This window comes from Balaenoptera borealis (genome assembly GCF_965194805.1).
Source record: "Balaenoptera borealis genome assembly, chromosome: 15".
NCBI classification, from domain to species: Eukaryota; Metazoa; Chordata; class Mammalia; order Artiodactyla; family Balaenopteridae; genus Balaenoptera; species Balaenoptera borealis.
The window spans coordinates 49537593-49552191 of NC_138871.1; the positions used below are offsets into that span (position 1 = coordinate 49537593).

General features: G+C 34.8%; 1 protein-coding gene across 21 annotated transcripts in view; it reads left to right on the plus strand.

The window, feature by feature from the left end:
- Nucleotides 1-14599, plus strand: part of NRXN1 (neurexin 1) — a 1113486-nt gene that overhangs the window by 300112 nt on the left and 798775 nt on the right. The window lies entirely within an intron of this gene.

The following is a 14599-nucleotide window of genomic DNA, read 5'->3' on the forward strand; positions in this document are numbered from 1 at the left end:
CCTTATTAATTCTGTTCATAGAGTATGCACATTTTTAAATTTCAGTGACCTCAAGCACATAGCTCACTAGTTCCTGGAAGGAAACCAGGGCATTTATATTTAAAGTGTATAAATAGCAACAATAGCATGAGGTAGAGACTGACCTAAACTCAAGTTCAAATAGCAAATCACCTCACTAATGCAAAAATAAAAACAAAAAAAAGTTCTGTCATAGAAGACAAAACACACCCTTTTCAAGGGTACTTAAGTGTTCGAACTGTCTATGCCATGTCTTTCTATAATGGAAAAATCGATATTACTTTGGAAATCACCATTGTCCCATATCCCTTTTTTTTCCTGCTACATTTTGAAATGCGCTACAGCAGACTCTAGTGACCTTGAACAAGACCTCGCCACTTGTCCAGTTTAGGCCAACAGCTTATTGGAAGGACCTTGGGTCTGTCTACTGACCTCAGAAAATTAAATTTTCTCACCTTGAGTAAAAAGGTGGAAATAAGTAATGTTTTGGAGAATATTTCCTGAAATTGTTGTCTGCATGACTGTGAGTCTAAGACTCTGCCAATGTTATTATTTACTAATAGTAGCAATTGCCATTTATTAAGCACTTATTTAATCTTCTCAAGGGACATATTAGACAAGTACTATTATTATGCCCCTTTATAGGTTAGAGCACTGAGAATTGGAGATTAAGTAATTTGCCCATGATTACATAGACTTAGGTTTCTAACCCAAACCAAACTACTCAGACTTGCAAAGCCCATGTACTCTTATGTGTGAGTGACAACTTGAGGACAAAAATATATTACATATTATAATATATACACATATATTTTAAATCTCAAACTTAGATTTCTTTCCTTCTGGAACATTTAGCAAAAGGAGGTTAATTATACTTCATTTTCCTATACTCTGGGCAAAAATTGTTAAAATGGGACCAGATAAGTGATAAAATTACCTAAAATTAAAGATGATGGATCGTCTTTATAGATCACTTATATTTCTTCTCTTTCTCTCTCCCTTTGGCTTTTTGTTTGTGGGTGGTTTATAGTTAGTTGTGATATTTATTTGCATGCAAACACCAACTTGTTAAAACTAAAATCATTTGAATGAGTTTTGATGTTGATAAAATATCTCACATCACTTAGGGTCCCAGGTCTCAGAGGTGGCCTCAAGGCATAACTGGGACCAGAACCAGGAAAGGACAGAGGAGACTCCAACCCTGTGTTTCCTGTTCCTGATGGTCAGTGTGTTTGACATGATTAGGGTGAGGGTTGCAGAGTAACTAATCTCAGTGCTGGTAACATTTTCTGGGATTGTTACCACTCTCTTCATTGAGAGTGCCCTGAGGAAAGACAGATAGCATGGAGAAAATGGAGACAGAGTGGCAAGAAAAAGAGGTATCCTGAGGCTTCACAAACTGAGGCACACATTTGCAAAGCCGCCAGGTAAACATAGTGTGTCATTACTTTTACATTAAAATAAATGCAATAACATAATGAAATTAAAAATATGTGAATTTTTAAGATAAAATAGAAGATGTAAAATACGTGCCTTTTATACTTTCTATAGGGCACAATGATTCTGGAATTCTGAGATACATTTTTATTTTTTTCTCATATTAGAAGTGTTTGTGGGGAGAAGTGGGGAGGAGAATAGAGAATACAGATGTGTTGAACAGAAAATAAATTTTTAAGTATGGCAGTATCTTAGTCAAGATGAACTTTATAGTCAGACACCAGGTCCTTTTTCGAGGTTGCACCATAAATAACTCTGTTTGTAGGGAAACAGTTACTTGGACACAACCAATAAATGAACATTTATTATTTGGCAGCAGAATTGGTTAAGTCCAGAATGCGGTGTGTTTCTGTCATAAATGGTAACCTGGTTTTGGAGAGACAGCTAAATAAGATAATGAGGATAGTTTTGATCTTTTTTAATTAATATTGATTTTTATGTGTCAGTTTTGTGTAGGCAGGAGATACAATTATGCCCTAAGTGCAGTAAGTCATACCCTTCACAGATTGTGACAGAGAGAAGGAGTATTTTTAGTGGTAGGAGTTAATTTGTGCTGGCATTAATGCATGAAAACGTTGATGATGATGTCTAATTGTTTCCTATGTTACTAGTTCAACTAAAAATAGGGTTCATGAACCAAGCTGTGGGAAGTTATCGATTATGACAGTTTCTTCAAAAGTGAATTGCTTAAAATTATTCTTCTTACTAATCAGTTTTTGATTCCAAAATGAACTTTTATTCCATTTTCCTCCTCTTCTTTCTCCCTCACTCATCTGAGCCTCCTACACTAAGTATTGAAATAGGCATAAAAAGTGAGGAAATTTATAACCTACTTTACTTATGCTAGGAAAGAAATACTGGGGGAAAACTCATTTCAAAAATTCAGTATTAACCATCTTATTGACTGTTTTATATAAATATAAACAGATACAGTCACATAGTCAAACACAAAGAATATCTGTCATTTTCATTAGGTTGATACTCTGCCTATATAATTTCTTTGGAAGTGTGCTGATTTAGTAATGGTTTGGCTTCATCATATTGAGATAGCCTTAAAAAATGTGCAGTTTGTTCCCATTTATGTACTCAGAGACAATTTCCTGAATGCTTACTGTGCCCTCTGCAATATACTGCTCTTTACTAGAGTCTTGAAAAATAAGATTGGCAGGAAGATGTTAAGACTTAGTTTTTATCTGTGTCAGAATACTTCCTCTTCAAGGAAAACAATCACAAATTTATTATGTCACATAACCAGAAATCCAGAAGTCAGACAGTTTGACATCTCTAGATTCTCTTGACCCTGGCCATTATCTCTCTGCCATCTTCAGCATATTGATTGGCTTTCGTCCTTATGTTTGTCTAGTTGTGATTACAAGATGAGTGCAGTAGCTTTACATATGCTCGTACATGCTTCATATATGCTCATATAACTACATCCTAAAATAGACTAGGACTGTGTGTGTGTGTGTGTGTGTGTGTGTGTGTGTGTGTGTGTGTGCCTTTCCCACAAGTTCCTAAGCATTTTCCCTCCGGTCTCATTGACTCTTTCCTAAACCAGTCACAGGCATTAGAAGAGAATTACCAAGAATCTCTAGGCTAATCAAGACTCTTGCCCCCAGAGCTAGGCAAAGTTAAGTTTTCCTAGAAGCACTGATCACTTGAATGCCTAACAAAAGTAGAGCAGGAAAATAGGTAGAAAAAGGGTACAGTTTTAAGAGCTACTTAGAGGTAAACACAAATAAATAAGCAAAATTCCAAAACCTTGACTGAGAAATATACACAGCTTCATGAATCATATGTACAGATAAAAAGTGATATGGTAAATGCTGAGGGGCTTGGAGAAATCATCCTATACTGACAACTGTGCTTGCATTGCCATTTGACTTTTAGAATCACTGACAATTTTTCAGTATTTGAAGTAACAGTAAAACTAACCAAATTCTACTATGTCTCAAAGACAATAAAAGACACAAGCCTGAATCACCCCACATATTTCCCTGTGAATGTACTAACAAGTTTTTAAGCCCGAGAATACTTTAGCCCCCTTTTCAAATCATAGCCCATTAAACAAGAAACTCACTTAACTTCTGATATTTCACTGTTAAATAATGAAGATGTTAAAATTCCCTCCTGCTGTGTGTATTTACAAAAATGATCATATAAATAAACATTGATTAAAACTTTTCTTATGGAATAGGGAAAGACCAATGAGCTAGAGTAGCCCATAAAAGCTTACTTCATTTAGTAAGGTTTCTGAATAATATAGGTAACCATATTGATTATTGAATTTATCTAACATTTTAATTAGTGTTATGCACACACACACACATACACACACACGTGTGTATATATACATATATATATATATATATGTATATATACAAACATATGTACAAATTAGTACAGGTTACACCATATAGAATTACTGGTTTGTTTAGGTCAAAAGAGATGAATATCAGAAATTTCATATGGTTCAACTGAAGATTTTTAAGCAAGTGGGGTACAAAGAAAGCATTTGGAGACACTAAAGCTTTGTTGCACTTTGTGACTAATACGCTGTGTTTTCAGCCCCAACAAGGGTATCTTGAGAACAATACTAACTTGTACTTTTTAATTATACAAGAAAGTCTCCTTGATAAAATATCTTCCGTGAACCTAGTGTCCTTGGTCTATTTCTACTGTGCTACCAGAAAATCTTTAATAGCAAGCATTTGTAAGAATTTTTGCCATCCACAGATTTACAACATGCAGTGTTATAGGAAATATGAATGCTTGTCATGAATTAGAACTCAGAAATTCAGAGTCCAGGTCTAGCTTCCTTTGCAGGTAGTATTCTACAGACAGTTAGGAATTTTAAATCTAAAATTTAATCTAGTATTTTAAATCTAAATCAAGTCTTAGCACTGATTCAAACCAACTCTTCTAAAGATAAAGACACTGAAGCCTGGTGACCAAGACAGACCTGGTTATCTGAGGCAGTTCTAACCACCGCCCTCCCCATGCCCTCTTCTCACCATACATCTAGTTGCCTGATATGCAGTCAGGATGCCACCCTTTAACCTCGGGGGCCCTGCTTGTCTTCCCCCATAATGGTTGTGAAGCTTTTGTTTCAAGTTTTAATTAGATTTTGTTATTCGTTCCAGGTATAAACATGCTCCTTATTTAATATATCTGAGAGCTTTAGGGCCTTCCTTTAGTGAGTTATGTTTAATACTTGATTATTGAGACATTTCCTTTTTCCCTCCCCAAATTTAAAGCTTTTATCAGATTGACAATAATAAAAAAAAAATTCTGTGAGATTTCAGAAGAGTTCCCAATATCTGCCAGTTTCCACAAAAGAACTTCTGCCTTCTCTGTATACTCTAATGGCTGAGAGTATTGCCATACTTTTCTATTATTGCTTAGAAATCTGAAGTTTCTATACCTTTATTGTACATGGAAAGTAGAGCATTTTGTGTGATATTCTTTCAATTCTGAATAGATTAGGTGTTAAACGGCTACGTATTGTTTAAAGGCAGGCAGAGAGCTGACATTTGAACCAGAGAATTGCTTTTTTAAATTTGGAATACACACAAAACTCCTAATTCCATCAACCTATGGAGGTCAGTGGCAAATGGGTCAGAGTCACTGTAGAGATGTGATACCATTAATATGAAAATTTGCCCAGTGCATAACCAATATTGAATTTTTAAAAAATTTGGCCCCAAATAGGTTCTTCCTAAAGCCAGCAATTTCACTGAATTAAGCAAGATTTATTCACCTTTTTAAAGTGGACATGATCTAAAACACTGTTCTTGGAAAGGTCGTGCTTACTCTCTGGTTGATATTCTGCAAGCCAAATGCAGCTCTATTTTGTGTTTTTTCATCTGTGCCATTTCAAGCCAGAAGTAGTCCTCAGAAATAGTATTTAGTGTAAAAAGTAATTCTGTAATAAATGTTTTCCAGCACCCACGGTTTCCAAGCTAATTATAATGTCTATCTTCAGGTACGGTTCACCCATGCCCCTTCCTTTTAGAATTTGCATGCTTGGAGAAAATTTGCCTCCCAAAACCTTCCTTAATAACCCTTGTGACTCTGATATTTTGATATTCCTTAGTGTTTCCTTATAAAATTCTTGTACTCTTGATTTTTTATTTTTTAAGATCTTTAAGAGAAAGACTACCTTCCACATGGGATCCTTGTTATAATGTCATTGGGCTATTGTCAACAGGCTTTTCTATAATGAAATCTTTTGACCATTTTAGAACTGACTTTCATTGAATAACTACATCTTATAGTCAATAGTGTGACCAAAAAAAAAAAACAAAACAAAACCCAAAAATAAGAAAGTATTACCCTTGTATATTGACATGGAAGATAGAACAAGGCCATTCCATAGAGGGCGATCCTCCAAAATTATAAAATAGGTGAGAGTTACTAACATTATAAAAAGGGGTTCATGACTATTTATGAAAATAAACAGTAATCTGAATTAAATGTTACTAAGTTTACATAAGCAGACAATTTAAAGTCATGGACTTTAGAATGAATGCAGCCTGGGTTCAAATCCCAGCTCTACCATTTACATTTTATTAGACCCTAGGCAAGTTACTTAACCTTTTAAAATTTTCTCATATTTAAAATCGGAACAATACCATCGGTCTCATAGAGCAATTGAGATAATTAAATAAAATAACGTGTCTAAAAGAAGGACACTACATAATGATCAAGGGATCAGTCCAAGAAGAAGATATAACAATTGTAAAAATTTATGCACCCAACATAGGAGCACCTCAACACAGAAGGCAAATGCTAACAGCCATAAAGCGGAAATCGACAATGACACAATCAGAGTAGGGGACTTTAACACCCCACTTTCACCAATGGACAGGTCATCCAAAATGAAAATAAATAAGGAAACACAAGCTTTAAATGATACATTAAACAAGATGGACTTAATTGATATTTATAGGACATTCCATCCAAAAACAACAGGATACACTTTCTTCTCGAGGGCTCATGGAACATTCTCCAGGGTAGATCATATCTTGGGTCACAAATCAAGCCTTGGTAAATTTAAGAAAATTGAAATCATATCAAGTATCTTTTCCAGCCACAACACTATGAAAGATATCAATTACAGGAAAAAAAACTGTAAAAAGTACAAACACATGGAGGCTAAACAGTACACTACTAAATAACCAAGAGCTCACTGAAGAAATCAAAGAGGAAATCAAAAAATACCTAGAAACAAATGACAATGAAAACACGATAACCCAAAACCTATGGGATGCAGCAAAAGCAGTTCTAAGAGGGAAGTTTATAGCAATACAATCCTACCTCAAGAAACAAGAAACATCTCAAATAAACAACCTAACCTTACACCTAAAGCAATTACAGAAAGGAGAACAAAAAAACCCCCAAAATTAGCAGAAGGAAAGATATCATAAAGATCAATCACAAGTAAATGAAAAAGAAATGAATGAAATAACAGCAAAGATCAATAAAACTAAAAGCTGGTTCTTTGAGAAGATAAACAAAATAAATAAACCATTAGCCAGACTCATCAAGAAAAAAAGGGAGATGACTCAAATCAATAGAATTAGAAATGAAAAAGGAGAAGTAACAACTGACACTGCAGAAATACAAAGGATCATGGGAGATTACTACAGGCAACTATATGCCAATAAAATGGACAACCTGAAAGAAATGGACAAATTCTTAGAAAAGCACAACCTTCTGAGACTGAACCAGGAAGAAATAGAAAATATAAACAGACCAATCACAAGCACTGAAATTGAAACAGTGATTTAAAAATCTTCCAACAAACAAAAGCCCAGGACCAGATGGCCTCACAGTCAAATTCTATCAAATATTTAGAGAAGAACTAACACCTATCCTTCTCAAACTCTTCCAGAACATAGCAGAGGGAGGAACACTCCCAAACTCATACTACGAGGCCACCATCACCCTGATACCAAAACCAGACAAAGATGTCACAAAAAAAGAAAACTACAGGCCAATATCTGTTTTTGCAATAGATGCAAAAATCCTTGACAAAATACCAGCAAACAGAATCCAGCAGCACATTAAAAGGATCATACACCATGAGCAAGTGGGGTTTTCCTAGGAATGCAAGGATTCTTCAATATATGCAATTCAATCAATCTGATAAACCATGTTAACAAATTGAAGGAGAAAAACCATATGATCGTCTCAATAGATGCAGAAAAAGCTTTTGACAAAATTCAACACCCATTTATGATAAAAACCCTGCAGAAAGTAGGCATAGAGGGAACTTACCTCAACATAATAAAGGCCATATATGACAAACCCACAGCCAACGTTGATCTCAATGGTGAAAAACTGAAACCATTTCCACTAAGATCAGGGACAAGACAAGGGTGCCCACTCTCACCACTGTTATTCAACATAGTTTTGGAAGTTTTAACGACAGCAATTAGAAAAGAAAAAGAAATAAAAGGAATCCAAATCAGAAAAGAAGAAGTTAAACTGTTGCTGTTTGCAGATGATATGATACTATACATCACGAATCCTAAAGATGCTACCGGAAAACTACTAGAGCTAATCAATGAATTTGGTAAACTAGCAGGATACAAGATTAATGCACAGAAGTCTCTTGCATTCCTATACACTAATGATGAAAAATCTGAAAGAGGAATTAAGGAAACACTCCCATTTACCATTGCAACAAAAAGAATAAAATACTTAGGAATAAACCTACCTAAAGAGACAAAAGACCTGTACTCAGAAAACTATAAGACACTGATGAAAGAAATTAAATACGATACAAACAGATGGAGAGATATACCATGTTCTTGGATTGGAAGAATCAACATTGTGAAAATGACTATACTACCCAAAGCAATCTACAGATTCAATGCAATCCCTATCAAACTACCAATGGCATTTTCCACAGAACTAGAACAAAAAATTTCACAATTTGTATGGAAACACAAAAGACCCCGAATAGCCAAAGCAATCTTGAGAAAAAAAAACGGAGCTGGAGGAATCAGGGTTCCTGACTTCAGACTATACTACAAAGCTACAGTAATCAAGACAGTATGATACTGGCAGAAAAACAGAAATATAGATCAATGAAACAGGATAGAAAGCCCAGAGATGAATCCACGCACATATGGTCACCTTATCTTTGATAAAGGAGGCAAGAATATACAATGGAGAAAAGACAGCCTCTTCAATAAGTGGTGCTGGGAAAACTGGGCAGCTACATGTAAACAAATGAAATTAGAACATTCCCTAACACCATACACAAAAATAAACTCAAAATGGATTAAAGACCTAAATGTAAGGCCAGATACTATAAAACTCTTAGAGGAAAACATAGACAGAACACTCTATGACATAAATCACAGCAAGATTCTTTTTGACCCACCTCGTAGAGAAATGGAAATAAAAACAAAAATAAAAACAAATGGGACCTAATGAAACTTAAAAGCTTTTGCACAACAAAGGAAACCATAAACAAGATGAAAAGACAACCCTCAGAATGGGAGAAAATATTTGCAAATGAAGCAACTGACAAAAGATTAATCTCCAAAATATACAAGCAGCTCATGCAGCTCAATATCATAAAAACAAACAACCCAATCCAAAAATGGGCAGAAGACCTAAATAGACATTTCTCCAAAGAAGATGCACAGATTGCCAACAAACACAGGAAAGGAGACTCAAGATCACTAATCACTAGAGAAATGCAAATCAAAACTACAATGAGGTATCACCTCACACCGGTCAGAATGGCGATCATCAAAAAATCTACAAACAATAAATGCTGGAGAGGGTGTGGAGAAAAGGGAACCCTCTTGCACTGTTGGTGGGAATGTAAATTGATACAGCCACTATGGAGAACAGTATGGAGTTTCCTTAAATAACTAAAAATAGAACTACCATACGACTCAGCAATCCCACTACTGGGCATATACCCTGAGAAAACCATAATTCATAAAGAGTCATGTACCACAATGTTCATTGCAGTTCTATTTACAATAGCCAGGACATGGCAAGCAATCTAAATGTCCATCAACAGATGAATGGATAAAGAAGATGTGGCACATATATACAATGGGGTATTACTCAGCCATAAAAAGAAACGAAATTGAATTTTTTGTAGTGAGGTGGATGGACCTAGAGACTGTCATACAGAGTGAATTAAGTCAGAAAGAGAAAAACAAATACCATATGGTAACACATACATATGGAATTAAAGAAAAATAATAATGGTTCTGAAGAACCTAGGGCCAGGACAGGAATAAAGACGCTGACATAGAGAATGGACTTGAGGACACGGGGAGGGGGAAGGGTAAGCTGGGACAAAGTGAGTGAGTGGTATGGATATATATACACTACCAAATGTAAAATAGATAGCTAGTGGGAAGCAGCCACATAGCACAAGGAGATCAGCTTGGTGTTTTGTGTCCACCTAGCAGGGTGGGATAAGGAGGGTGGGAGGGAGACGCAAGAGGGAGGGGATATGGGTATATACATATGCATATAGCTGATTCACTTTGTTATATAGCAGAAACTAACACATCATTGTAAAGCAATTATACTCCAATAAAGATTTTTAAATAATAACGTGTCTAAATGGTACAGTTAAGAGTTCCATAAGTGAGAGTTTCTTATTGGTCTCAAGTCATTATGGTTTTAATAATTTTTAAGCACTGGCCTTTCATGCCATTGTCAGAAAAATGTGTCTTTCCCCACAATGTATCACTGCTTCAGAAATTATGAACAACCCCTCAAATAGTTAATTTTTTATCATTCTTAATTTAAGGTATTACTGCAATGTCTAATTAGTTTTTTGATGAATATTTCCTGGGCATGAAGTAGGTGCCAAGCACCACGGTAAGACCTGAGGGTCTAGTAATGAGCAAAGCCAGACATATAGTTCCTGCCCTCTTTGATATTCTTGTAGGGAGAAAGACACTCACGAGGTAATTCCACAAACAAATCTAAAATTGCAACCACTTCAGCAGTTAGGAAGGAGAGAAACACGGAGTTCTAGGAGTCTCTCCTGGTCAGATTTGGCCTAGTCAAAGGCTCTGAGAAAAATTTTCCAAGAAATCGCATTGTGACTGAATTGGAAGGGTGATTGGATGTGAACCAGGTGAAGAGAGAACAGAAGATGTTCCATGTAGAGAAAAATAGCATGTTCAAAAGTCCTATAGTAGGACAGAGGAGGGAGAATGCAAGTGAAAGGCCATTGTAGCTGGATTAGTACAGGGAGCAGGGAGAGAGAGGTTTGAAATGAGACTGAATTTTGTTTCCAGAACAAGCCAAGTCTTCTAGGTCATTTAAAGTGTTTTGTTTTTATTCTAAAATAGCAAAGAGACACTATTTAAGGTTTTACGAAGAGCTAATATGATCAGATTTGTTTTCACAGATTAGAGGGTGTTTGGAATGGCTATTTGACAGCCTGTTAGGAAGATGTTGCAATAGTTCCTATTATAATGTCTTGGACTTGGATGGAGGTGGTGAAGATAGAAAGCTGTCAATATATTCAGATACATAGAATGAAGTAGAAGGAGATATCAAGAATAAGTGTTGAGGTACCTTGTGGTCATATAAGATAAGTGACAAATAGGCAGTTGAATGCATGGACCTGGACATGAGAAAAGAGACCTGTACTGGGGTAATGTATATGTTAGTCATCTGGGTGTAAGCACTAACTGAGGGACATGGCATAGAAGAGGTAAAGGGAATTATTGGGTTATTAACAAGACTGGGTTATTTTTTAGGTAGGGCAATGAAAAGACAAAGACTAGAGTGTTACTAAAATTAGAGATTGTGATATCTTAGCCGATTATGGAATATACTAAGCTAGTATTTTGTAGTCATTTATGGAAATTTAGCAAACATTCCCAAAACTTCTAGTGGCTTGTAGAAGAGTTAGGGGTACAACGAGAGAGACTATGCATAGAATGTTAGTGTAATTGAATCTAATGCCCTTTCTGAATCCAAAAAATAGTGACTTAGTCTCTCTCTGTCGCTCTTTTGCATGTACACATTCTTCAGCAACTTTTAAAAATTTTATTAAATGAACAAGAGTCAAATATGTGGGTCATTTCTAAAGTCTCTAGGACTGTACGTTGTGTGTACTTCACTCATGTTTCCATCTCATTATTCTTATTTTCCCTTTTTCCTATATTCTTGGTTAATTTAATAAACTTTCAAATTTATTTTTTTTCTGTTGCTATTTTGTGTCTATATTTGTTAGCCATAAAGTGAATTGTAAAGATAATTTTTTCAAACATAATTGAATATAAATAAATTAAAATATAAAATCTGTAAATACTTGTTTGGTGAAATTTTCCCTAAATATTATACAAATGTACCAGAAAGGTATATATGTCTTGGCATCTTTCTCCTAGTGAATTTTTATTTAAGATTGGTAATAAAAGAAAAGCAAAGACTTTAAATTCTTAAGAATTTAAATTCTACCTTCTTCTTTAAGCTTTTAAGTTTAATAAGAATAGGCTAACATCCCTCCAAAGGCCAAATGGAAATAGTTTAAAAAGTAGAATATCTCCCAACACATCCTTCACTTTGAAGTGGATTTTTTAAAGGAAAGTGTGTACATAGATATCTTGTAGCCAAATAACTGGTCTTGATGCATATTAAAAAGCTGGTCTTTCAACTAGTTATCATTCGTTGACATTTGGATATGTTGAAGTCCTGTTTATTTCACTTTCTGTTCTCTAGATTTATTTGCTTGAAATAATTTAGTAGTGAAATATATACTTGCATACTTTGAAATGTGTCTGTTCTGCCTTTTTAGCCAACAGAATAGACAGAGGAGTTTTGTTGTTTTGGGTGTGTGAGTGTGTGTGTGTGTGTGTGTGTGTGTGTGTGTGTAGTTTATTTTTTTTCCTGGTGAAAAATATTTTAAGTTATAGGTATACTGCCAGCAAAAAGCATTTCTCTACAGCTCATTTGTTATATAGAGACTGCCAGAGTGAATTGAGGGCCTGATATGAGCAGGCAGTGGACCTTTGAGCTAGGTGCTTGTTCTCACTCCTTTTTTATGATATTTGATGGTTCATTAGAATTCTATCTTCACACCTAGCAAAACAGAACGTAAGCATAAATATGATGTTTATTGTCAGAGGAAAAAAAAGCAGTAAAACACTTAGGGCTATTGAAGTTTCATCTTAGTCATTTTATCTTGAAATGATGACTTGCCCTTGTTTTATTCTGAATTCACATTTACCAGTGTAAATGCATTACCCATCCAGTGGTACTGAGGAAGAGAGGCGCTACCAGGACGCAACATTCTATGTTCCACAGAAAAGTGCTTCTTTTTGAACTAAGAATTTGCTGGAGATTAGGGTCAAAGTGAAAGACTTAGGGGAGGGTTTTTGAAGCTTGGCACGACTGACATTTTGATCCAGTTAATACTTTGTCCTGGGGGCTTGTTCTGTGTATTGTAGGATGTTTAGCAGAGTCCCTTGCCTCTATTCACTATATACCAGTAGCGCCCCCCCTTACTTGTGACAACCAAAAATGTCTCTAGACATTGCCAAGTGTCCTCTGGTAGGAGGGCAAAATTGCTCCTAATTTACAACCCCTGACTTCAGGTAATTTATGAATAAGTTTTAGTAGTTAAAACACATGAAAAGCTACGATACATAAACGTCTCAGAAGTACACCCCCACACCCACACATACATGCAAACATGAAAAAAATAGAGTTCTTAGGTAATTAAAGCATTTAAAAAATATGTTATACCATTATCTTAAAATAAGAATAAAAACAGCACCTTTGCTAATTCAATCCAATTTCCATTCTTAGAAATACTTTGTAAACCATTGACTAAACCTGCTGAAAATTGATTTCCTTTAATCTAACCTATTTTTAATGTTTGATTATTATCACAACTGTATTATCAATATTAATCTTCTCTAAAGATTAGCAAGTTCTGAATCACATTGGTATCTTTATCCAACAGTTGATTCTGGTAGTCTGATAAAAATAATAAATCATGACTATATTTACTTTTGCATTTATTAAGGGCAATTATATTATCTATTTAAAGAAATAAAACCTTACAGGGAAACAGAATAGTCTGCAGAGATAACTAATATTTATTTATCACTATTGGATTGGCCGTTAATCACTTAATGCTCATTTCTCATCTCAAATGAAGCAATCGTTAGGCAAATTTTTGGGTTTTTGTCTTCTTTCATTTGTTATAATATAAAATAAACATAAATTAAATAATTTAAGCAAAATTTTGGGTCAGTCTGTGATTTGGGCAATAAAAATAAATTATTTCCCAATTTTTACGTACTTTGTTTTGTTTTTCATCAATTAATTTGTCCAATTAAATTTGATTTTTCTATAAGTGTACTAGTCCATTGCCTGGCAACATTACAAAGTTTTGATTCAATCAACAGTAAAAACAGGTTTCATTCTACACAAATGTTTCCCTATTGCATCATCTAAAGCACTGGAATGTTAAATGTTTATTTAAAGTATAATTAACAAAGGCTTTTCCCTCATTCAGTATTTCACTCAGTGAATGACAGGACAGTTATATTAATAATTCTATTCCTGGGGTAGCTTGCTATGTTTTTAGTTATGAATAACATATTAGTGTCTTGTTTGAGGGTAGTGACCCCACTGGAATCTGAGCTACTTGATGTAATCGTACGTAAATCTTTGATTGTGAATCAGAAAATAGAATCCTGTGTACTAGAAGAAAATCTACTGAGATCAAACTTTCTGTTTTTATGCTCAGCTTTGTGCTTCTATTTTTTTAGTTTAATTTGGAATATCATGGGTCAAGAGATGAGTTCTGTAGAGATAAAAAATAGGCATGAAAGGATTATAGTACATGGAAGTGGTAGACAGTAACAAGGAACAAAACTGTGTATTGCACCTACGTAGGTAATCTTTACTTGAGTCTTTTCTATACTTTCTTGAGAGGCAGGTTTAAAAGAAAATCAAAATCAAATTAGTTTGACTCTATTTTTCCCTAAATCTAAGAGGTTTGACTAAATAGCTCTCCCTCAATAAAACATATGTACAGTAATCTTGTAAGTACATATTTATCTGTAAT